The sequence below is a fragment of the Tupaia chinensis genome, unplaced genomic scaffold (assembly GCF_000334495.1).
Source record: "Tupaia chinensis unplaced genomic scaffold, TupChi_1.0 Scaffold000215_1, whole genome shotgun sequence".
Taxonomy (NCBI): domain Eukaryota; kingdom Metazoa; phylum Chordata; class Mammalia; order Scandentia; family Tupaiidae; genus Tupaia; species Tupaia belangeri.
Window position 1 is genome coordinate 1447523 of NW_006159690.1, and position 23780 is coordinate 1471302.

Here is a 23780-nt window from a genome sequence, read left to right on the forward strand (position 1 = left end):
ATGAGAGCGAGCTTCTCGGGATGGGAAGGGTTTACGAGCGCACCTGGGCCCAGTCCCCAGCGTTTTAACCTGATGATGTTGCTCTCAGGCCTGCTTTTGGCGACTCTGGCTTTTCTGTGATAGGCTGCCTGTGTTCACTCCAAGGCTGCCTTTTGCTTAATGCTGAGGATACAAAACTGAGTGAGGTCATCTTGTTCTCAAAGGATTCACACATTTGTTCGAGTTAGTTCTAGTGTCTTTAATGTTTATGGTCTCATACAGGGGGTCCCTCAATGAAAAGCCGCAGTGGGGACTGTGAAAATAGGGACATTCTCTGCAGAAGAAAAAATAGAGCTATAGGAAGCACTTTCTAGATTTAATCGATAAAGTCTAGTTATTATATATTTTTATAAGCCAGGAAGCCAGATAAGGCACAGAGGTAGTGTAGCAGAGCTAGTAGATTAATTCATATTTTTTATTTCCTTCTATACATTAAGCCAACCTTTTATCTTGTCTTCTCTCTCTCTCTCTCCCTCTCTCTCTCTCTCTCTCTCTCTGTCTTGTTGGAGTGTTAGTTTGCATGAAATCCTTTAGCTCCGAGGACTCACCCCAGTCTGCCAGATGAAAGACCAAAGGCTCTTACCCATTCTGATGCTGGTATCGTATTTCTGAATTCCTCAGTGTCTTCTCAGAGAGAATGTTTGCTTGCTGGTGAGAAGTTTTATCGCCAAGGTCTGTTCTCTAGACCCAATCATTATTTTATTATCAGCCTTGGGAATTCGAGAGAAGAGAAACTTAAATAAATCTCTTATCTTAGAGGATTGGAAGACTTAAGAATGAACAAATGGAGTAGAGAAAGGAGGAGGATTGGGCCTCTGGGACCCGCTCTCTCTGCGCTGCCTTCCACTGGACTGTCGCCAGAGAGCCCAGACTACAGACGGGGTGTCCTGTCACACCTAACAGGCACAGAACGGAGTAGTCGTGCTTCCTTCTTTGGCATCAGAATATGAGCTCTTAACTGCAGAGCCCTTGACAAGTGACTTAGCCTTTCTAGGATAGCTTAGCCTCTGCATTTGGACAGCTTAATATTATTAGGTGGAGGGGCCAGCGGATGGCATCGTGGTTGAAGTGCTAGACTCTCACATGGCCAACCATGGTTTGAGTTCCGGACCTGGCAGCTTGCTTTCTCTCTGTCTCTCTCTCCCTCTCTCTCTCTCTCTCTCTCTCTCTCTGTCTTGTTGGAGTGTTAGTTTGCATGAAATCCTTTAGCTCCGAGGACTCACCCCAGTCTGCCAGATGAAAGACCAAAGGCTCTTACCCATTCTGATGCTGGTATCGTATTTCTGAATTCCTCAGTGTCTTCTCAGAGAGAATGTTTGCTTGCTGGTGAGAAGTTTTATCGCCAAGGTCTGTTCTCTAGACCCAATCATTATTTTATTATCAGCCTTGGGAATTCGAGAGAAGAGAAACTTAAATAAATCTCTTATCTTAGAGGATTGGAAGACTTAAGAATGAACAAATGGAGTAGAGAAAGGAGGAGGATTGGGCCTCTGGGACCCGCTCTCTCTGCGCTGCCTTCCACTGGACTGTCGCCAGAGAGCCCAGACTACAGACGGGGTGTCCTGTCACACCTAACAGGCACAGAACGGAGTAGTCGTGCTTCCTTCTTTGGCATCAGAATATGAGCTCTTAACTGCAGAGCCCTTGACAAGTGACTTAGCCTTTCTAGGATAGCTTAGCCTCTGCATTTGGACAGCTTAATATTATTAGGTGGAGGGGCCAGCGGATGGCATCGTGGTTGAAGTGCTAGACTCTCACATGGCCAACCATGGTTTGAGTTCCGGACCTGGCAGCTTGCTTTCTCTCTGTCTCTCTCTAATGAACACATATGCCCTATAGCAAATTAATTAATAATAATAGTAATAATAAATCAAATAAGTCTTTTTTTTTAAGATTGTTAGGTGGATTAAGATGAGAACTATAAAGAACTTTGCCCAGGGACTGGCAGGTGGTGTGGTGGTTAAGGTGCTGGACTCCCACATGGCCAACCATGGTTTGAGTCCTGGTCCTGGCAGCTTGCTTTCTCACTTTCCCCTTCTCTTGCTCTCTCTGTCTCTTTGGTCAAATTTAAAAATAATAGTAAATAATAATACCAAAATTAAATAAAGAATTTTTTTTTAAAAAAAAGGAACTTTTGGGACCAGCAGTTAGTGTAATGGCTATGTTGCTGAACTCCCATGTAGCCGACCACAGTTCAAGTCCTGGACCCGGTGGCTTAAACTCATGCCGGGTGCATGTGTGTGCATGCCCAAGAACCAGAGAGGAGAATGGAGGAGAAGGGATCTCTTGCTTTCTGTCTCTCTGTCCCTCTCTATCTTTCTGGTAAGGGTATGTGCCCTATAGCAAAAACCTCTCCAAAAATAAGTAAATAAATAAATAAATAAAGCACTTTGCATTTAAAAAAAAGGGGGGGGGGTACTTTACCCAGTGTCTATTTATACTTTGGTAAGTTCTCTTAATTATTAATGAACATTTGTATTAAAGTAGGCCCTGAGCTGTCTTCGTCTGTGTCTTTGTTTATTACCTGCACAATAAAACATGACTTTGTTTCTAGACAATTAGATATAGTTTTTTTCAGTATCCAACTTTGAAAAAAAAATGATTCAGGCACTGTTCTTAATATGTATGTAATAATGCATCATCTCATCTAATCCTCATAACAGCCCTGTAGGCGAGGTAGTACTATTGTCCCTGTTTACAGATGAGGAAATGAAGACAGATAGGTTGGGTAATTTCTCCAAACACATAATACTACCAGTCGGTCCAGTTGGGGTTTAAACAGGCAATCTCACTCCAAAGCCACATTATGTGGGTCCTTCTTGCAGTACCGCAATGTGTCATCCGTAAAAGGAAGTTCTAGAGAGTTACCCATCTCATCCACCAGAGCCTGAGTTCTGTCTCCTTTTGTATCTTCAGTACCTTCACATAGTGCCTTGCACATTCCAGCCCCTGTGCTTCTCTGAATTCCAGCCACGAGGAACTGCTTCAGCTCCTCTACTGAGTCTTACTCCCACTCCATGCAAGACTTCTGTACTTGCTGTTAGATCTGACCGGAAGCTTTTCTGCTCATACTAACTGCAGCGTGACTATCCAGTACATTGCTGGGCAGTGTTGAAGCCATATCATTTGAGAAAGATTGCACAGGTTGGGAAGGGAAGACCAGAGAGACAATGATGACTTTCTGCACGTATCTTAGGTTTATTTTTGTGCTCCCAAGGGGCTCATGAAAAAGAGATTCCAAATTATTCTTTTATTCATCAGCTGACCAGAGGTTGAATGAACTGCCGGAGGGTAGTGACTGCCCCATCCCATGAGATAATTTGGCAAAGGCCAGGTAGATACTCTGTAAGGGTATTATGATTAAGCTTTGTATTTTAATCAAGGAGGAGCATTGACCACTCTCTTTTTCTTTTTTTAAGAATTTTTTATTGGGACCAGCAGTTGGCATATGTCACTGGACTCCCACGTAGTCAACCATGGTTCAAGAAGGGACTGAGCATGGCTATCTCTGCTAGGGAGTGATTTCTCATTTTCTCTCTCTCTGTCTCTTTCTGGTGAGCACATGCCCTCTATAGGCCCCCTAAAAATTAAACAACTTTCTGAATATATTCCCATCTCACAAATTTCTTAGAACTTCAAAGTAAGTGCAGATTATTATGATTTATGTATTTGTTTTATGAAATTAGTGATTATTATCACTTTGACAAATGAAAGTTTAAAAATATAAGCCCTAGTTTCTATACTTACATTATCCTTCTGAGATAATAATTCTCCTATTGTAAATTAGGTCAATGGATTTCCAGGTAGATCCTAACATTTAGAAATTCTAGTTTGTTTGTTTGTTTTAGAAATTTTTGCTATAGGGTGCATGTGCTTACTGGAGAGACAGAAAGAGACAGAGACTGAAAGCAAGAAATCACCCCTCAGGGGGATGTGCACACCTCAGTTCCTTCTCCTCCATTCTCCTCTTGGGATTTTGGGCATACACACACACAAGCTGAGTGTAAGTTTTTAGCCTCTGGGTCCGGTACTCAAATCTCAGTCAGCTATGTGGGAGTCTAGGGACCAAACCATCTGCTGGTCCCAAGATACCCTTTTTTAAGACTTTCTTATAATTATTTATTTAGTTAGTTTTCTTTGTTATTTTTTAAGAATTATTTTATTTATCTTTATTTATTCATTTTAATTTGACCAGAGAGGGACAGAGTCAGTGGAGTGTGGGGGTCAGAAAGTAGCCCACCAGATCCAGGACTTAAACCTTGGTTGGCCATGTGGGAGTCCAGCACACTTACCACACCACCTGCTGACCCCCCCCCCTTTTTTTTTTTAAGACAGAAAAAGCAAGTTGCCAGGTCCAGGACTCAAACAGTGGTCACCCATGTGGGAATCCAGCACCTTAACCACCATGCCAACTGCCCACCCCAAGATACTCTATTTTTAAAAAAAATTGCCAGAGTCTGAGTGCACTTACCAGAGGAAGCAGAGAGAGAAAACACCCTTCATTGGGGCCCGGTACCTCTGTTATCCATTTTCCTCCAGTCCTCTGTCTTGCTGGGATTTGGGGCACACATGCCCAGTGTGTTTCTCAAACCTCCAGAGCAGGAACTGAACAGCAATCAGCTGTTCACTAACTCTAGCCAGTTAAAGTGAGAGCTGGCTCCCTTTAACTACTAGACTATGGGGCTGGCCCTGGGTATTTTCAACCATGAAAAGGCCTGGGGATGTCATATTTAAAATCTTATTTCTTCAAGTTGCAAATCTTTATTATTTTCACCCCTTGATTTAGTATCAATTTAATTCATTCTTTAATTAAACAGAAGTTCTAAAGGGCAGGTGCTTTACCGAGAGCTACCAAAGTTGGTCTTAGCTGGTGGCATAGTGGTTAAAGCAGCTGGATCCACATAGCCGATTGTGTGGTTTGAGTCCCATACCTGGTGGCTTGAAGAACACAATGGGCGTGTGTGTGCGTGTGCCCAAAATCCCAAAAGGGGAATGGAGAAGGATTGTGGCATGGCCATCCTTTTTTTTTTTGGTGGGGGGCGGGGTGCTTGCTTACTTTCCCGTTCCATCTCTCTCCCTCTGTCTCTCTCTCTCTGGCAAGTCCATGTATCCTGTTACCAACACAAAACTCCAAAAAAGAGAACAATTGAAAAGAACTGTCGAGGTTGAAAGATCTCCCTTTTGAGTAGATATGGCAATTTTATCCATCGAGAAATGGAGGTGAGAATACCTGCCCTTTAGCTATAACCATACGGTGGGTCTGAAGTGACCTCATCTAACCCTTCACCGTGTGGCCTGCTATCATTTACCTTTACTGCTTTTGACAATTTAAATGTAGAACTGCAGCAATTTAAACCACTGGATATTTTTTAAGCAAGCACAATTGAAGGCTATTTTACATTTGATTAAGTGTTTTATTTTGCTAGTCCCCTTCACATGAACTCCACACAGTCTGTTTCATGAGGAGTGTGGTTTGCTTTGGCTTGTAATCCCCCAAGCCAAGCTCCTTTTATCGTTATTGCTTAAGTCATGTATTTTTATACAAAACATCTTATTACCTTAGCTTTATTTTAAAATGAATGCAGAGTGTGCAAAAAGTCTATGAATCACACTGAAAGAATGTTAACGAATAGCCCTTCTAAATTTCCAGATTTGGACATTTCTGATCTTAAGGAATATGACTGTAAGCAAAAATATTATGCAGGCTGAGTAAAATTTAAATAAATAAGGACCAGATGGAACTATAGAGAGTTATAAAATATAATGCAAATATTATCCCATTTCCTTAAAATAAATCTATATTTCAGTATGATAAATTATGTTCATATCGATGAGTATCAACTTTTTGTTAAATCAGACTTGGCACAAGAACTTTATTTTAAGTAAATATAAAATGGTTTCTTTTTTTTGAGCTTAAGAAGAAAAGGCTTTTTAGTCTTGAAATACAAAACATTTTTTAATTTTCACAGCAATTCTTATGTTAGCTGTTTTATTGCTGTGATTTTCTTTTCGCATATTGGTTCCCTATAAATAGTGGACAAGAGTTTGCAATCCCTAAGTTTGAACTTGACGTTTACCTGCATAGTCCATGCACTAAAATACACACATAGGCTAGCCAATGGCATGGTGGTTCCGATGGCTGGATTCTACACAGCCAACAGTGCAGTTCAAGTCCTAGACCCAGCTCCTTGAAAAACATGGTAGGCATATGTGCATACACACCCAAAATCTGAAAGGAGAGAGAAATGGAGAAAGGATTGTGGCATGACCATCTCATGTGGGGGGTGGGGGGCCTTCTCACCTTCTCTCTCTCCCTCTTTCTCTCTCACTCTCTCTCTCTCTCTCTAGCAAGTACATGCACCCTCTGACCAAAAATAAAACACACACACATACACACACATGGTATTATTTCTTCCAGTGTAATTGAGAATGTCATCCTTACTTTTATGTCAAAAGAGCCTCTATTGGGGCCAAAAAGTGGCATGGTGGTTAAAGGTGCTGGACTCCCACATGGCCGACCACGGTTCAAGTCTCAGACCTGGTGGCTTGCTTTCTCACTGCCTGTCTCTCTCTCTGTCTCTCTCTGATCAAACTGAAAAATAATAATGATAATAATAATAAATAAAGTTAAATAAAATAATTCTTTTTTTTAAAAAAAAAAAGAACCTCTATTGCTGATTTAGTGCTCATTTATGTCACCAATGGTTTTTAACATGAGAATGTTTCTGTGTTGCAATAAGATGCTGAACTTTATGATCCATTTTCTTCTTCTGTAGGTGCATCTTAGGATATGTAGTTTATCTTCTAGTTTCTTTGTTAGCAGAGACTTGTAAATACTAATTGAAGTATGACTATGCCCTGAGGTTCTCAGAAAAATCTGTGCAATTAACTCATTTATTCGTGAGCAGAGTAGATGATCCAGATTTAAAACTGTAACTTCAGGTATAATATGAAAACTGTGACTCTGGGTAACTTCTCTTCTACAGCAACAGTCCTTCAGGGCTTTTTTTTGGGGGGGGGGGGTTGAGAGGTTTTTGCTATAGGGCGCGTGCGCTCGCCAGACAGACAGAGACAGAGAGATAGAAAGCGAGAAATCACCCCCCAGGAGGGATGGTCACGACGCAATCCCTTCTCCTCCATTCTCCTCTCGGGATCTTGGGCACGTACACACACGCGCCCGGCGTGAGTTTAAGCCACCGGGTCCGGGACACGAACCGCGGTCGACTATGTGGGAGTCCAGCGACATAGCCATTACGCTAACTGCTGGTTCCCCCTTCAGGTTTTTTTTAACAGAAACAAGTATCTGTTTACCCTGTAAAGTTGGAAACAACCAACACCAATTTAGCAAATACTGTATTATTTCTAAAGTAATTATCTTTTACTGTGAACCATGGAAGGAAAGCAGAACATTAAATGTACACTTGACTGGGCCTAGCAGGTAGCGTGGTGGTTAAGGTGCTGGACTCCCACATGGGGCGAACACAGTTCAAGTCCCAGAACTGGCAGCTTGCTTTCTCACTTTCTCTCTTTATGTCTCAGTCTCTCACTCTCTCTCTGTCTCTATGGTAGGCGACATGCCTTGTAGCAAATTAAAAATAATAATAAATAAGTAAATAATCATTAAGAAAATGTGCACTTGACTGTGAGGCTTGTCCAAACTATAAAATTGTTAAAATGATGGAAAAATGCATCTTAAAGAAATGATGGTTTTATTGACTACCTTCTGCCCCAGGTCCTATATGCTCTTTATGAGATGTTGAAATGAAGGAGCCTCTTCATTTTTTGCTTCTCAGTAATCAATGAGATGATACCAAATACTCTTTGCCTCAGAGAAGCGCAAGTTCTTGGTCTGAAGGTGGGGAAGATTAACAGCTCTGCAGCTCATCTTGAAGCACCTCTGCATTTTACCTTTGTAATTGGCTCAGAAAAATATAGATCCACAAGATGCATTGCTGCATAAGAATGACAACACGTGCCACAGCAGAGGAACGGTGCATTTCTAAATTTCCTCCTGTCGATCAGCCCTTTGCTCCAGTGTGGCAAGGACAATGGGGAGCTGCCTTTTTCCACCTGATTCCTGCCATCTCTGTTAGAGATAGCATTGGTCTGCATTCCTTCCTTTTGCAACTTTCACATTCAGCTTCCAGGGTTTGTTGTAGCAAAGTATTACCAGGGGACAGTAACCGTAGATGGTCTAGTTCATTTTCGTTTTTTATGGTAGTCGTGTTCTATACAGTTGAGGCAGAAGCTGAGTCAGTGAAGACGGGACTGTTCCTCCTAGAGGACTTAGGTAGGTTCCTCTGTGCATCTGGTCACGTTTTCAACAGCCGATCAATATGTAATCTTGTTTTATGTGCGTTTCTGTGTATAGGCCTCTTACTTAATATATACTGTTGATTCATTATCATTGCACTCATGGTCAACAGCACCGTAACTCATGCCTGAACAGAGCATAGCGGAGGCACCTATTTTCTCGATAAGGCCCATCACAGTCTTACTGCGCTCAGGCTCACTAGACAGTACTTCAGCATGGGGGGCCCTTTTAAACAGCGAAATCACAAGCAAAATGAAAAATAAAAAATAAAGTGGCACAAATAGACCACAAAATGGACACTTGTTTATAGTATGAGAGCTGAAACAAGAAAGCAAAGGACCACCATGTTTAACAGGAGCTAAAGACAAGGGAATCCAGGGGCTCCAATTTTCCACCACTCTGCACACAACCAAGAATAACAGCAAAAGTGTTGAGACCATTCATTTTGGGGTTACAAATAAATTTTAATAAGTAGGTGAATTTGCAAATGCAGAATACAAAATGAAGATTGTATGTATTTAAACAGAAAAACTAAAATGTCTGGTATCAAGACTCATATAGTCTAGCTTAGATCTTTTTGGCATTCACATGGTGGTGTTTGTCCTCAGTAGTCCATGAGCTGAGAAGGAATAAACTAAAGTGACCTGATAGCAAAATATTTTTCAAAAAGAAGCCATGGGACCAGCAGTTAGCGTAATGGCTATGTCGCTGGACTCCCACGTAGTCGACCGCAGTTCGAGTCCCGGACCCGGTGGCTTAAACTCACACCAGGGCATGTGTGCGTGTGTGTGCAAAGGGATTGCGGGGTGGCCATCCCCCCTGGGGGGTAATTTCTCGCTTTCTGTCTCTCTGTCTCTCTCTGTCTGGCGAGCACACGCGCCCTATTGCAAAAAACCTCTCTGAAAAAAAAAAAAAAAGCCATCAGTTGCATTATAGAAATACCATATGAGAAAATTAGAAACTAGAAAATGATCTAACACTGGTGTCATTCATCTTTAGGGTTCTGAATTTTTAACACTCAGACATATATGTATCCCTCGCTGAATGGGCTAGATATGCCCCTTAAAACTCAGATATTGGTGGGGCTGGCAGGTGGCATGGTGGTTAAAGGTACTGGATTCCCACATGACTGACAGCAGTTCAAGTCAGATCTGGCAGCTTGCTTTCTCACTTTATCTTTCTCTCTCTCTCTCTGTCCAAATTTAAAAATAATAATAATAATAATAACAACAAATGGAAATAAAAAAATAAATACTTTGAAAATTCTATTAAATTGGCTGTTTAAAAAAAAAAAAAAAAAAAAAAACTTAGATTTTGGACCAGCAGGTGGTGTGATAGTTAAGGCATTGGATCCTACATGGCTCACTATGTGGTTTGAGTCCCAGGTCCGGAAGCTTGAAAAACACATCAGACACATGTGTCCGTGTGCCCAAAATCCCAACAGGAAAATGGAAGAGACGAGACTGAAGCATGGCCATCCTTCCTGGGGATGATTTCCCACTTTCTCGCTCTCTGTCTCTCTCACTGATGAGTGTGCATACCCTATGGCAAAAAAGCCTTTTTTTTTTTTTTCTGAGGGATTTTTGCTAGAGGGCACATGCACTCTCCAGGGAGACGGAGAGAGACAAAAAGTGAGAAATCACCACCCAAGGGGGATGGCCACACTGCAACCCTTTTCCTCCATTCTTCCCTAGAGATTTTGGGCACACACATGCCTGGCATGAGGTTTTTTAGCCACCGGGTCTGGGATTCGAACCGTGGTCGACTACATAGGAGTCCAGCAATGTAAGCATTACGCCATCTGCTGGTCCTGGCAAAAAAATCTAAAAAAAGATGAAAACTTAGCTACTCATATGAGGAACCTACATTAGCAATTACTCAACATCTACTACTTGGCTGATGCTTTGCTTGGCATTCTATTTATATATAAAGTGTGTGTATGTATGTGTGTGTGTGTGTGTGTGGTAAAATTTCCTTTGATCGTCACACCATAAAAGGTAGGATTTGTTAGTTCCAGTTTACAAAGGCAGAAACACGGCTCAGAGAGGGGAAATAACCTGTGGACGTGTGAAGCTGTGGTATGTGACAGACCTAAAATTTGAGTGCAGGTTTATCCGGACATAGCCAGGAGTCTTTTCCACCATGCCTTGCTGGCTTCTACCTTTTATAGATGGAAATTCCTCTGACAACCTTGATGGGGACTGTAGTAGATTAAAATTGACCATAAATTTCTGGAGTTTGTTTATTTGTTTTTGCCATAGGGCATGCTGTATTTATCTTCCTGTGTTTGGCTTATTTAACTCAATATAATGTCCTTCAATTCCATCCATGTTATCACAAAGACAGAATTTCTCTTTTTTTTTTTTTTTTTTTGGAGAAATTTTCACTATAGGGCACGTGTGCTCACCAGACAGACAGAGAGAGACAGAGAGATAGAAAGCGAGAAATCACCCCCCAGGAGGGATGGCCACACCACAATCCCTTCTCCTCCATACTCCTCTCGGGATCTTGGGCACGCACGCACACGCGCCTGGCGTGAGTTTAAGCAACTGGGTCCAGGACGCAAACCGCAGTCGACTACGTGGGAGTCCAGTGACATAGCCATTACGCTAACTGCTGGTTCCCAGAATTTCTTCTTTTTGTAAGGCTGAATAGTACTCCATCATGTATGTATATACATATATATATATATATACACACACATGCATATATACATACATATATACATGATGGAGTACTACATATATATATATATGTATATATAATGTGTGTGTGTGTACACACACACATTTTCTTTTCGAATTATTTTATTTTATTTATTTATTTAAATTTGAACAGAGAGGGATAGCGTGTGTGAGAGAATAAGAAAGAGAAAGTGAGAAAACAACCCACCAGGTCCAGGACTTGAACCATGGTCGGCCATGTGGGAGTCCAGCACTCTTAACTACCATACCACCTGCTGGCCCCAACACACGTTTTCTTTATCCATTCATCCCTTGAGGGGCACTCAGGTCGATTCCTTATTGGTTATTGTAAACAGTGCTGCAATGAACAAGGGAGGGCGGATATCTCTTGGAGGTACGGGTTTGCACCTTTCAGATAAATGCCCAGAGTGGGATTTCTGGTCCGCACTTTCTCACAGGTCGGTAACTTGATCTGTAGCCTTGTGTTTTTCAGGGTAGTTTTTGTTTCCACAGCAACGGACTGGTGATTTCACTACCCTCACCATCGTATTACCCCACATTGGCTTGGCCCTCCTGCTCTAAGTGTAGTTTATTGCGTAGAAGACTCGACTGTCTTTATCATTTCTTTCTTTCTTTATTTTTTTTTTTGGAGAGGTTTTCGCCTATAGGGCGCGTGCACTCGCCAGACAGAGAGAGACAGAGAGACAGAAAGTGAGAAATCACCCCCCAGGGGGGATGGTCACACCACAATCCCTTCTCCTCCATTCTCCTCTCGGGATCTGGGCACACACGCACACATACCCGGCGTGAGTTTAAGCCACCAGATCTGGGACTTGAACCACGGTCGACTACGTGGGAGTCCAGCAACATAGCCATTACGCTAACTGCTGGTCCCTGTCTTTATAATTTTTGAACAAGGATAGCCATAGAAGAGAACTCTATTAAATGACTTTTTTTAAAGAATGATTTTTATTTAACTTTATTAAGTTACTTACTTATTTTTTAATTTGACCAGAGAAGGACAGAGCTAGAGAGCGAGAGCAAGAGAGTGAGAGAGAGAGTAGGAAAGTGAGAAAGCAAGGTCCGAGATTTGTACTGCAGTTGGCCATGTGAGAGTCCAGCGCCTTTAACCGCCATGCCACCTGCCAGCCCCTTAAATGGCTTTTAAAAGTAGCATCCTGGGGCCAGCAAGTGGCATGGTAGTTAAGGTGCCAGACTCCCACGTGGCCAACCATGGTTCAAGTCCCAAACCCAATAGCTTGACAATCACACCAGGCATGTATGTTCCCCAAATCCCAAGAGGCGAATGAAGGAGAAGGGATTGTGGTGTGGCCATTCTCCTGGGGAGTGATTTCTCACTTTCCCTCTCTGTCTCTCTCTGGTGAGCACAAACACCCTGTGGCAAAAACCGTAAAAAAAAAAAAAAAAAAAAAAAAAAATGCATTCCTCCTCTGAGGTCACAAAGCTTTGCTCTAGTTTTTTTCAGAGTTAAAAAAAATGTCCCTATTACATACAACATTCTTAATATTTCTTTTGGTCCTGATGAGTTTATCATTAGGAGGAATTATTTTTTTCCTTTAAAGTAGGGTAATAAGACATAACACACTTTTTAAATCATTGGCAAGTATGTTTTCCACCTAAATGTGAAACTTAATGTGAGACTTTTCTGTAGTTAAAATGTCCCATAGGATTTGTGTGTGTGTGTGTGTGTGTAAAAGTGTAGGTGGGGGCTTTTATGAGTATAGCAAGGATTAGGTTTCATTATTTTTTTTTTTTCAAGAGATTTTTTGTTATAAGGTGCATGCACTCACTGGATAGACACAGAGATACAGAAAGCAAGAAATCACCTCTCAGAGGGGGCGGCCATACCACAATCCCTTCTCCTCCATTCTCTACTTGAGGTTTTGGACATGTGTGTATACACCCCTAGTGTGAGTTTTAACCCAGTCCAGGGCTTGAACCACAGTCAACTACATGGGAGTCCAGCAACATAATCATTACACCATCTGCTGGTCCCAGATTGGGTTTAATTTCTAAGTGATCCAAATTAAGTCAGATATGCCTACAAACAGGAAAATTAAGCCATATATGCATAGTTCCTTATAATAATATCTACATATAATTCTTTCCCAACGTTTTGTCTAAGATGCTTGTGAAAACAATCTACTGACTATCTAGAAATGTAAACTTTATGTTCTCATTCTACTGAAATAGTACAGTCACAAAAGGGTGCTTACTGAGATTCTTCTGCCCACAGGAGACTCTCAGTTAATTTTTCTAACACATGGCTTTTTTTAAAGTGTCGTGGGCCTCGTGTGACAATAAAATGGCCTTTTGCTGAATGACTGGTGTGTTTATGAGTTATTTTATCTACTTACTGGCAGCTTGAACAGTGAGGAAAATGGTGATTGATGGGCGGAAGCGCCTGATGACTTTGACTCTAAGGATATACTGTTGCATGTTGTGAAATTCTTGTCCAACAATTCAGTTTAAATTCCCTTGGAAAAGCTTGGGATTTTTGTGGGTCTCTAATAATAACTTAGACCCTCATACTTGACTCCTTTAAATTGTTCTCTGGGACCAGCAGGTGCCATGGTGGTTAAGGGTGCTGGATTCCCACATGGCTGACCATGGTTCCAGTCCCAGTACTGGCAGCTTGCTTTTTTACTGCCCTCCCCAACTCTGTCCCTCTCTACTCAAATTTAATTAATTAATTAAAGTCCAATAAAATAATTATTTTAAATAAGTAAGTAAATAAATAGCTCTCTGAACTAAAGTAAGTTCTCTGGAAATTCAGATGGATTGAACATCCAATTTGTGAAGGGTATTTTGGTTCAGTATCACTAATATTTTACCATCAGAGACTTAGTTAGGTTGAAGTAAGTTTTGTTTTTTTAAAGAATTACATATTTAATTTTATTTATTCACTCATTTATTTTAATTTGACCAGAGAGAGAAACAGAGAGTCAGGGCGGGGTGAGGGGGGGGGAAGCAAGCCACCAAGTCTGGGTCCCGAACCATGGTTGGCCATGTGGGAGTGTCCAGTGCCTTAACCACCATGCCACCTGCTGGCCCCAAGGTAAGATTTATTGATATCCTAATCCAACCAGCCTCCCCATTCTCAATCTTTTCTGTCTTCCACCAATTTCTTTTTTTTAAGAGAGAGATTTTTGCTATAGGATGCATGTGCTTACTGGAGAGAGAGAGAAACAGGGACAGAAAGTAAGTAATCATTCCCCAGGAAGAATAGCCGTGCTGCAATCTCTTCTCCTCCATTCTCCTCTCAGGATCTTGGCATACACTCACACCCGCCCGACATGAGTTTTAAGCTGCTAGGTCTGGGACTCAGACCACAGTTGACTATGTGGGAGTCCAGCAATGTAACCATTACACCATCTGTTGGTCCCAACCAAGTTCTTGATAATCATTTAGCAAACATTTATCAAGTGCCCATCCTGGGCTCAGCCCCAAGATACAGAGCTGAGTTGGAGATAGCCATCGTCCTGAAGGGGCTCTATCAAGGACGGGAGGTGGTACAGGACACAGACCGTGAACAGGCAATTGTGGTTCTTGGCACGTTCAGTAACAGTAGGAACTGTAGTCATGACCTACAAGAAGGTCCATCAGCTTTAGCAGGGAAGTCAGAGAAGATTTCATAGAAGGTTCTACTTGACTGACTCAAATAGAATTTCTTCAAACAAAGGAGGTAGCAGATTATAAAAGAAGGCATAACCTTCAGGCACTTAGAGCCCTTTCTACTTTCTAAATAAGGATACATGGAATCTCTTTGTAAAAATACAGAAGAAACATAATACTCTTTGTTTCTAGATGGGACTGAGGGGCAAATAAAAGAAACTTCAGTGTATATTTTAAGTTTAGTACCATGTACATATATTATATATGTAGATATAGATTTTTTTCTTTAAGTTTTTTGCCAGGAAGGGGCAGGTAGACAAAGTGAGAAATCACCCCCCAAGGATGTTGGCCATGCCACAGGCCTTTCTCCTCCAGTCTCCTCTCAGGACTTTGGGCACACACATACAAGCTCCCAGTATGATTTTCGAGCAATGAGGTCCAGGACTCAAACTTTGGTCAGCCATGTAGGAGCCCAGTGCCCTAACCACCACACCACCTGCTGGCCCCGTGTATTGCTCTAAAAGAAAGAAACGCTTATTCTTTTAGACATGAAGACAGTAGTCCTTAACATGGTGAAGCTGCTAACCAGCTACTTCTTCCTTGGTGACTTGTTTTTTTAACGTTAACTCTAATTGTGAAATAAAGGTATTTTCCTTGGTTAAAGGCATTTCAGACATAGACTAGTGATTTTTCCCACATCTCCGAAATCCCATCTGACTCTTCTGAGTAAGAATAAAACTCTATTAGAGGGGGCCAGCAGGTGGCATGGTGGTTAAGGTGCTGGAATTCCCACATGGTCAACTGTGATTTGAGTTCTAAACCTGGTGATTTGCTTTCTCTCTCTCTCTCTCTCTCTCTCTCTCTCTCTCCCTCATGCTCTCTTTCTCTGGCAAAATTCATGTGAAAAAATAATAAATAAATAAATGATTCTTAAAAAAAAAAAGAAACTTTGATCAATCCAATTCACTGATCAAATTACTTTTGGATTATGAAGTTGACAAGTCAATGAGTGATTTAAAAGTGTCAGAGAAATTGTTGTCCTGGTCCTACTTAAAATTCTGTCGTCCCAGTGAAAATCACACAACTACCAGGACAAAATTTGTTTTTTTATTCTCTGTCAGTCTTCATCCTCTATAAACCAGCCTCAGGTCTGTGCCACTGACAGAAGTTATTCTGTTTCCTTGGGCTGAACAACTTTTTATTTTAAATGATTTTATCACGTGTATCTTTTTTAATTTTTTTTTTTTTTGAGAGCTCTTTGCTGTAGGGCACGTGCGCTCACCAGAAAGACAGAGAGAGACAGAGAGACAGAAAGCAAGAAATCACCCCCCAGGGAGGGATGGCCATGCCACAATCCCTTCTCCTCCATTCTCCTCTCAGGATCTTAGGCACTCACACACGCATCCAGCATGAGTTTAATTCACCAGGTCCAGGACTCAAACTGCAGTCGACTATGTGGGAGTCCAGCAACATAGCCATTACGCCAACTGCTGGTCCCAATATTTATTATTTTTTAAGTGAGGTTTTTTTTGGAGAGATTTTTTGCTAAGGTTATGTATGCTCGCCAGAAAGACAGAGAGTCAGAAAGACAGAAAGCGAGAAATCCTCCCCACCGGGGGTTGGCCAAGCCGCAATCCCTTCTCCTCCGTTCTCCTCTCAGGATCTTGGGCACGCATGCACATGCGCCTGGCATGAGTTTAAGCTGCCAGATCTGGGACTTGAATTGTGGTCGACTACTTGGGAGTCCAGCAACATAGCCAGTACGTACACCAACTGCTGATCCCTAAGAGAGATTTTTGCTATAGGGCATCTGCACTTGTCAGAGAGACAGGGAGACAGAAAGTGGGAAATAACCCCCCGGGGGTGACCATGCCACAATCCCTTCTCCTCCATTTCCTCTTAAGTTTTTGGGCATGCAGGAACATGCACCTAGCGTGAGTTTTAAGCCACCAGGTCCAAGACTCGAACCGTGGTTGACTATGTGGGAGTCTAGTGATATAACCGTTTTGCCAACTGCTGGTCCCTATTTTTTAAATTTGCTGTAGGGCACATGTGCTCACCAGAGAGAAAGAGAGAGAGGAAGGGAGGGAGGGAGACGGAGAGAAAGAAAAAGAGAAAATGAATAAGCAAGTCACCAGGTCTGGGACTTGAACTGCAGTCAGCCATGTGGGAGTCCAATGCCTTAGCCACCACACCACCTGCTGGCCCCTATCATTTGTATCTATTATAATTTTTAATTGTTTATTTTATTTTAGTTATTTATTTATTTAAGTTTGCTGTAGAGCACATGTGCTCACCAGAGAGACAAAAAGGGAAAGTGAGAAAGCAACTGTCCAGGTCCAGAACTTGAACCACAGTTGAGCATGTGGGGAGTCTAGCACCTTAACCACCACGCCATCTGCTGACCCTATGTTGTTGTTTCATATTCCCTCCTATAGAAAGAAATGATTTATTAAATAATATGGATACATAGACACAGGACTGAGAAGATGAAAAGCAGGAAAGAGACAAGAATAGAAAATGAGATGAGGAAAGAGACTCCGTTGGGGTGGGGATGACCTAATTATCACCATCTGTGTGATGCAAACCCCTAAGCATGTACCAGCCCCAGCCGGTGGGCTCCGGCGACTGTCACCTTACCTCATTACGCTGAAGATTCCGCTTCCACTTCCACACGTCGTCTTCTTGCTCACTGTCTATAAAACCATCAACTCATGCCCCATGGTTTTTGCTGTGGAATTGAGGGGATATCTCAACAGAATCAATGCCACGTGGAAAAATCTCACATTAGCTCTTATACAAGTGCAAAATAAAATATTCCAAACACTTGCTCTAGTGGTGGGAACACAAGTTTTGTATTACACGGTCCCAAGTTGGAATTTCATCTCTCCTAATCACAAGCTGCAGAGACCTCCTGAGGCCTGAACCCTCATAAGCTTCCGTTTCCTCCATTGTAAATGGGACTAAGAATGCTGAACTTGCTTAGTTGTTATGAGGATTAAATCACATAAATGGAGAGTGTGTAGCATCTTTGGCACAGAAATGTTAATTAAATAAACAGGATCAACTTGCGTTATTAAAAATATCATTTATCGCCCCCTTACTGTGTGCTGGCACTGTATATAAAGCCATATTTGTAGATAGTATTGTTAAAACCACATAAAAGTTAAGGTCTAGAGAGGTTAACAGTCTTCCCAAGGCCCAGGGCCAGCAGTAACAGGGCCAAGATTCAGACTGAGGAGCTCTGACTCTGGAGGCTTCGTGCAGTCTTTTCCCTCTCTGGCCTCTCAGAGTAAGCCAGCAGCCCAGCCTTGCCCCAGGGAAGTGATTGCTTCTGAGAGAGATGAGCTTTCAAAATCTTTGAGATTGTTGGACAGGAATTGCTAAGGTGTTCTTGGGTAGAGGAGTGTTATTTAAATATACAGAGATAGGGGCCGGCAGGTGGCATGGTGGTTAAGGGCGCTGGACTCCCTCATAGCTGACTGCTATTCAAGTCCTGGACCTTGTGGCTTGCTTTCCCTCTTTCTCTCTCTCTGCCTCTCTATCCCTCTCTGTATCTCTATCCCTCTCTGCATTTAAATAAATAAATAAAGTTAAATAAAACAATTCTTTTAAATAAATAAAATATACAGAGACACAGGGCTAGAAGTGGCATGATGGTTAAGTTGCTGGATCCCACACGGCCAATCATAGTTCAAGTCCTGGACCCAGTAGCTTGAAAGTCACAATAAATAGATAAATAAATGTTGTTTTGTTTTGTTTTAATATGCAGGGACGGGGAGGGAGGGCTATTGGAGAGAAGGTACTCAGAGTTGCAGTTTTGCATGAATTGCTCCAGAGCATGAAAATGTCGGAGGCTATCCAATGTGTAGAGGAGAATCATATGTATAGTCAACTCCAGATTTTTTAATTAAAAGTGAAGCAGTGGAGACTGAGTGGTGGTGTAGTAGTAAAACGAAACGTTCTGTGAGGCTGACCACATGAGAAGGTGCCAGGTTCCTGTGTAGAGACCTTCCTGAGTGTGTCAGACATACATGTGCCCGCGATCCAGCGCTGCGGCAGGTTGGAGTGGATCATGGCATTGAGACCGTTTTAGGGATGGGATGTGTGTGTGTGTGTGTGTGTGTGTGTGTGTGCGTGTGCGCGCGCCTCCCTTGTTCATGGAAGAAATAAATAAACCTTAAAAAATAATAAAATGTGGGCTGGCAGATGGCGTGGTGGTTAAGGGTGCTGGACTCCCACATGACCTATCGTGGTGGCTTGCTTTCTCACTTTCTCTCTCTCTCTCCCTCTCTGGTCAAATTTAAATAATAAAAGAATCATTAATAATAATAATAATAATAAAATGTAAAAATCAGTCTTTTGTTAATGACCCGTTATTTCATCTAATCACAATTTCTTCAAAGCCACAAAGAGAAAAAATTTGAACAGTTTTGTCAAATAAATGCTTAAAATATCCCAACCCAGTATCTATTTTACTCTTTCGTCCTGTGAAGTTTTAAAAAATAAATCAAGAGACCAGCATTTGGCATAATGGCTATGTCACTGGACTCCCATGTAGCCGACTGCAGTTCGAGTCCCGGACCCGGTGGCTTAAACTTATACTGGGCGCGTGTGCGTGCATGCCCAAGATCCTGAGAGGAGAATGGAGGAGAAGGGATTGCAGCATGGCCATCCTCCAGGGGGTAATTTCTTGCTTTTCATCTCTCCGTCTCTCTCTGTCTTTCTTGCAAGCACACACGCCCAATAGCAAAAACCTCTCCAAAAAAAAAAAAAAATCAAACCCATTTTTCTCTCCCGTTCGCCAGTGCACATTTCTAATTTAGCTCTGGGTACCCCACCTCTCACCTCTGCCACCCAGGTTAATACAGCCATCCCTAACCACAGATGCGTAGAACAAAATGAAACATGCTGAGAACGATGACCTTTTCTATGGATAGGTCACACAGTGTCAGATTTTCTTGTATTTGCACTGATAACTTTAAGAGAAATGACAGCCATGGTCAGCCAAAGCGGAGAAATAAACAGGAAGTTCTTCATACAGAAAGATGGACGGACCAAAGCAGGATCATTGACCGAGAGTTCGGTGTTGACTGCAGTCTGTTGCGTGTTTTTCCTTCACGTCTGAGAGCTCACTGAACACCAGAAAACATCTAAGGATTTTGGATTCAGTCCGCTTTAGGATAAAAACTCCGTGGGGTCTTTTAGTTCCTTTTGAGTATGAATGAATAGAAATTTCCCGTTTGAGTTCTGTAATGTTCCAAGATCAAAGGAGCTTATGCTGAAAATCAAGCTCCGTAAAAACGACGCATACTGTGAGTCCGGGGCGTGAGTGATTCTCCCGGCCCAGTGAAGAGACGGTGTTTGGATACCAAGCTGCAGACTGGCATTTTACCCGAGCCAGCTTTCATTGCTTCCTCCACTTCCTTAGAACCAGTGATCCTTGGAGGATCTTGGTAGTGTTGTTGGGATCACCTCAAGCCACTGACCCAACACGTTTTCTCAAAATCATTCCCCTGAAACAGTTCAGCGAAACACTCTCTTGGCAGCAAAATTCCTCCCTGGGTCTGGAAATTTCATAAGTCAGAGTGAAAACAAAGAATGGTCTAAAATCTGTGGCTGGTACAGAATCTGAAATGTAAATTGACTGCATCAAGGAACCCTTCCTGGCTCACAAGGGCTGCCTTTCTAATTGCTATAATAAAGAATGTTTTCAGAGCTGTGTGGTAGTAAAAGGAAAGTATTTAATATTGGGAAGGTATTTGGAATCCAAATGGGATATCTAGTTGGACCTCTTACTTCTTTTGTCACTCCTCTCGAATCTTGGATAGAAACCTTATTTATTTGTTCATTTTTTAAAAAAAGTAAGTTTATCCAAAATTTTTTAAATCTTGTTTTACTTTTACAAGAAATATTTTAATTTTTTCTCTTTATGTGAACTTTATTCTACTTCGAAGGCTCCATGCTGTGGATTAAGGCACAGTTCAACCTAAGTCATTCAACCATTGAAGGTTCTTAACAAAGCACCCCAGCACTGGGGAGGCCCCTGGGCCACTGCCATCGGTCCACCCTAATAATCACCAAGCCTGTCCTTGCCCAACCCTCCATGATTCCTTCAAGTGCAGAAGATCTAACCTCTCATCTGGGAGTACCTACCGTCTCCCAGACACCAAGCGTAATCCAGTCTACACAGTCTTTAAAGTGCTTTTCAGGTTTATTCAAAACACAAACAGGAGCCAGCAGATGGCTTGGAGGTTAAGGCGCTGGATCCCATATGGCCAGCTCAGTGGTTTGAGTCCCAAGCCCGGTGGTTTAAAACTTGGGCCAACCGCATGTGCATGCGTGCCCAAAATTCCAAGAGAGAATGAAGGAGAAGGGATTGCAGCATGGCCGTTCTCTCCAGGGGATGACTTCTCACTTTCCCTCTTTCTGTATCTCTCTCCAGCAAGCACACGTGTTCTATAGCAAAAACTAGGAGAGAGAAAAAAAATAAAAAAACACGCAACACTTTTTGAGGCTGACCCATGAGTGAAGGTTCTAGGTTCACATCTGGAGATTTCCCTGAGTGTGCAGGGCATGCCCAAGATCCAGGGCTGGCTGAATAGGGTACTCATGGTGGTTCGGAACCCATTGGAGGTGTGCACATATTCTCCCTCTCACGTGTGTGTGTGAGCTCATAGAAGAAATAAACATTTTTGGGACCAGCAGTTAGTGCAATGGCTATGTCGCTGGACTCCCATGTAGTCGACCGCGATTCGAGTCCCAGACCCAGTGGCTTAAAACTCACGCCGGGCGCATGTGCGTGCGTGCCCAAGATCCCAAGAGGAGAATGAAGGAGAAGGGATTGTGGCGTGGCCATCCCCCCGGGGAGTGATTTCTCGCTTTCTGTCTCTCTGTCTCTGTCTGTCTGGCGAGCGCACACGCCCTATGGCAAAAACCTCTCCAAAATAAAAAAGAAAAGAAAAAAGAAACAAACATTTTTAAAGGGTTTTAAGATTATTAATTTGATGAGAGATAAATTATTTTTTAATTCAGTAATCATGAAACACTTTCCTCAACCAAATCTTACTACTGTAGATGTTGTCCTAATTTTATTGCTCAGAATGTTGAACTCAGAGAAGTTAATTTGCCCAAGATTACATAATGGTGGTGTCAAAATTTGAGCCCACAGCTATTTTTTTAATTAATTAATTACTATTGTTATTTTAATTTGACCAGAGAGAGAGAGAGAGAAAGTGAGAAAGCAAGCCACCAGGTCTGGTACTCAAACTGTGGTCAACCATGTGGGGAGTCCAGTGCCTTAACTACCATGCCACCTTCCAGCCCCATAGCTATCTCAAACTTAGGTCAATGAATGTCCTTTCTCCTACATAATGCTTTGAACTCCAGGGCTGGTTCACTCCTATGAGTTTTTTTCTTTTATTGCCCAAATAATGCGGTCTGGTAGACTCCCTTCACTGGGCCACACATCTTTGCCAAATCCTTGAATACCAATAAATACCTGAAACCTTGTTCTAAAAGACACTATAAAATGTAAGAATGACACCTAGTTTACCTCATGTTCATACACAGCAGCAGTGTACAGTATTCGCAGTAAAACGCAAGGAGGAAGTTTAACACGAGATAGCAGGAGAAGCCAGTTCTAAAGGAATTAGGTGATTAGTTTGAGGAAACTCGGTAATACCTCTGAATATATCATAACTTTATCTTGTTTCTGTTTTAAGATGTTTGCACTAGCTGGAGAAAGAGACAGAGAGAGAGAAAGTGAGAAAGTACCACCTCTTCCCTCCTCACAGGGGATAGCCCTGCCACAGTCCCTTCTTCGTTTTCCTCTGGGGATTTTGAGCATGCACACACACACACGTGCACACATGCACACACACACAGCATGATTTTCAAGCCACTGGATCAGGAACTCGAACCGCACAGCCATGTGGAATCCAGAGCCCTAACCACCACACCACCTGCTGGCCCTATAACTCTATCTTGTTTATGTGTTTATTTTTTTAAAAAGAAGTTTTTAGCAGAGAGCACGTGCACTCACTGGAGAGAGATAGAGAGAGAATGAGAAAGTGCCTCCCATGGGGAATAGTCACACCATAATGTCTTCTCCTCATCTCTTCCTCCTTTGAAGATGTTGGGCACATACACACACATATGCCTGGCATGTTTTTCAAGCCACTAGGTCCAGGACTCAAACTGCATAGTCAGGGACCAGCAGATGTGATGGTTACATCGCTGGACTCCCACATACTTGGCTGCTGTTCAAGTCCCAGACCCAGTGGCTTAAAACTCACACCAGGCACGTTGCATGCGTGCCCAAAATCCCAAGAGGAGAACAGAAGAGGGGATTGTCGTGGTCATCCCCCCTGGGGCGTGATTTCTCACTTTCTGTCTCTCTGTCTCCCTCCATCTCTCTGGTAAAAGCATGCACCCTATAGCAAAAATTTCTCTTTAAAAAAAAAATTGTCTAATCGGCCATGTGGGATCCAGCCGCCTTCACCACCACACCTCAGATTGGTCCTGTTTATCTTTATGTCAGATAAAATTGAACATTACTAGCAAATAGCAAACAGGGGCTACTGACAATGATTTGCTTAAGGAAACATTTGTAGCTATTTAAAGTTAGTAAGAATTTGAGGACCAGCAGTCAGCGTAATGGCTATGTAGCTGGACTCCCCTGTAGTCGACCACAGTTCAAGTCCCAGATCCGGTGGCTTAAACTCACACCAAGTTTGAGGAAACTCGGTAATACCTCTGAATATATCATAACTTTATCTTGTTTCTGTTTTAAGATGTTTGCACTAGCTGGAGAAAGAGACAGAGAGAGAGAAAGTGAGAAAGTACCACCTCTTCCCTCCTCACAGGGGATAGCCCTGCCACAGTCCCTTCTTCGTTTTCCTCTGGGGATTTTGAGCATGCACACACACACACGTGCACACATGCACACACACACAGCATGATTTTCAAGCCACTGGATCAGGAACTCGAACCGCACAGCCATGTGGAATCCAGAGCCCTAACCACCACACCACCTGCTGGCCCTATAACTCTATCTTGTTTATGTGTTTATTTTTTTAAAAAGAAGTTTTTAGCAGAGAGCACGT

The 23780-nt window shown here is 42.4% G+C and overlaps 1 protein-coding gene across 5 annotated transcripts in view; it reads left to right on the forward strand.

The window, feature by feature from the left end:
- The window catches only part of PATJ (PATJ crumbs cell polarity complex component), a 385928-nt gene that overhangs the window by 297613 nt on the left and 64535 nt on the right, over positions 1 to 23780 (forward strand). The window lies entirely within an intron of this gene.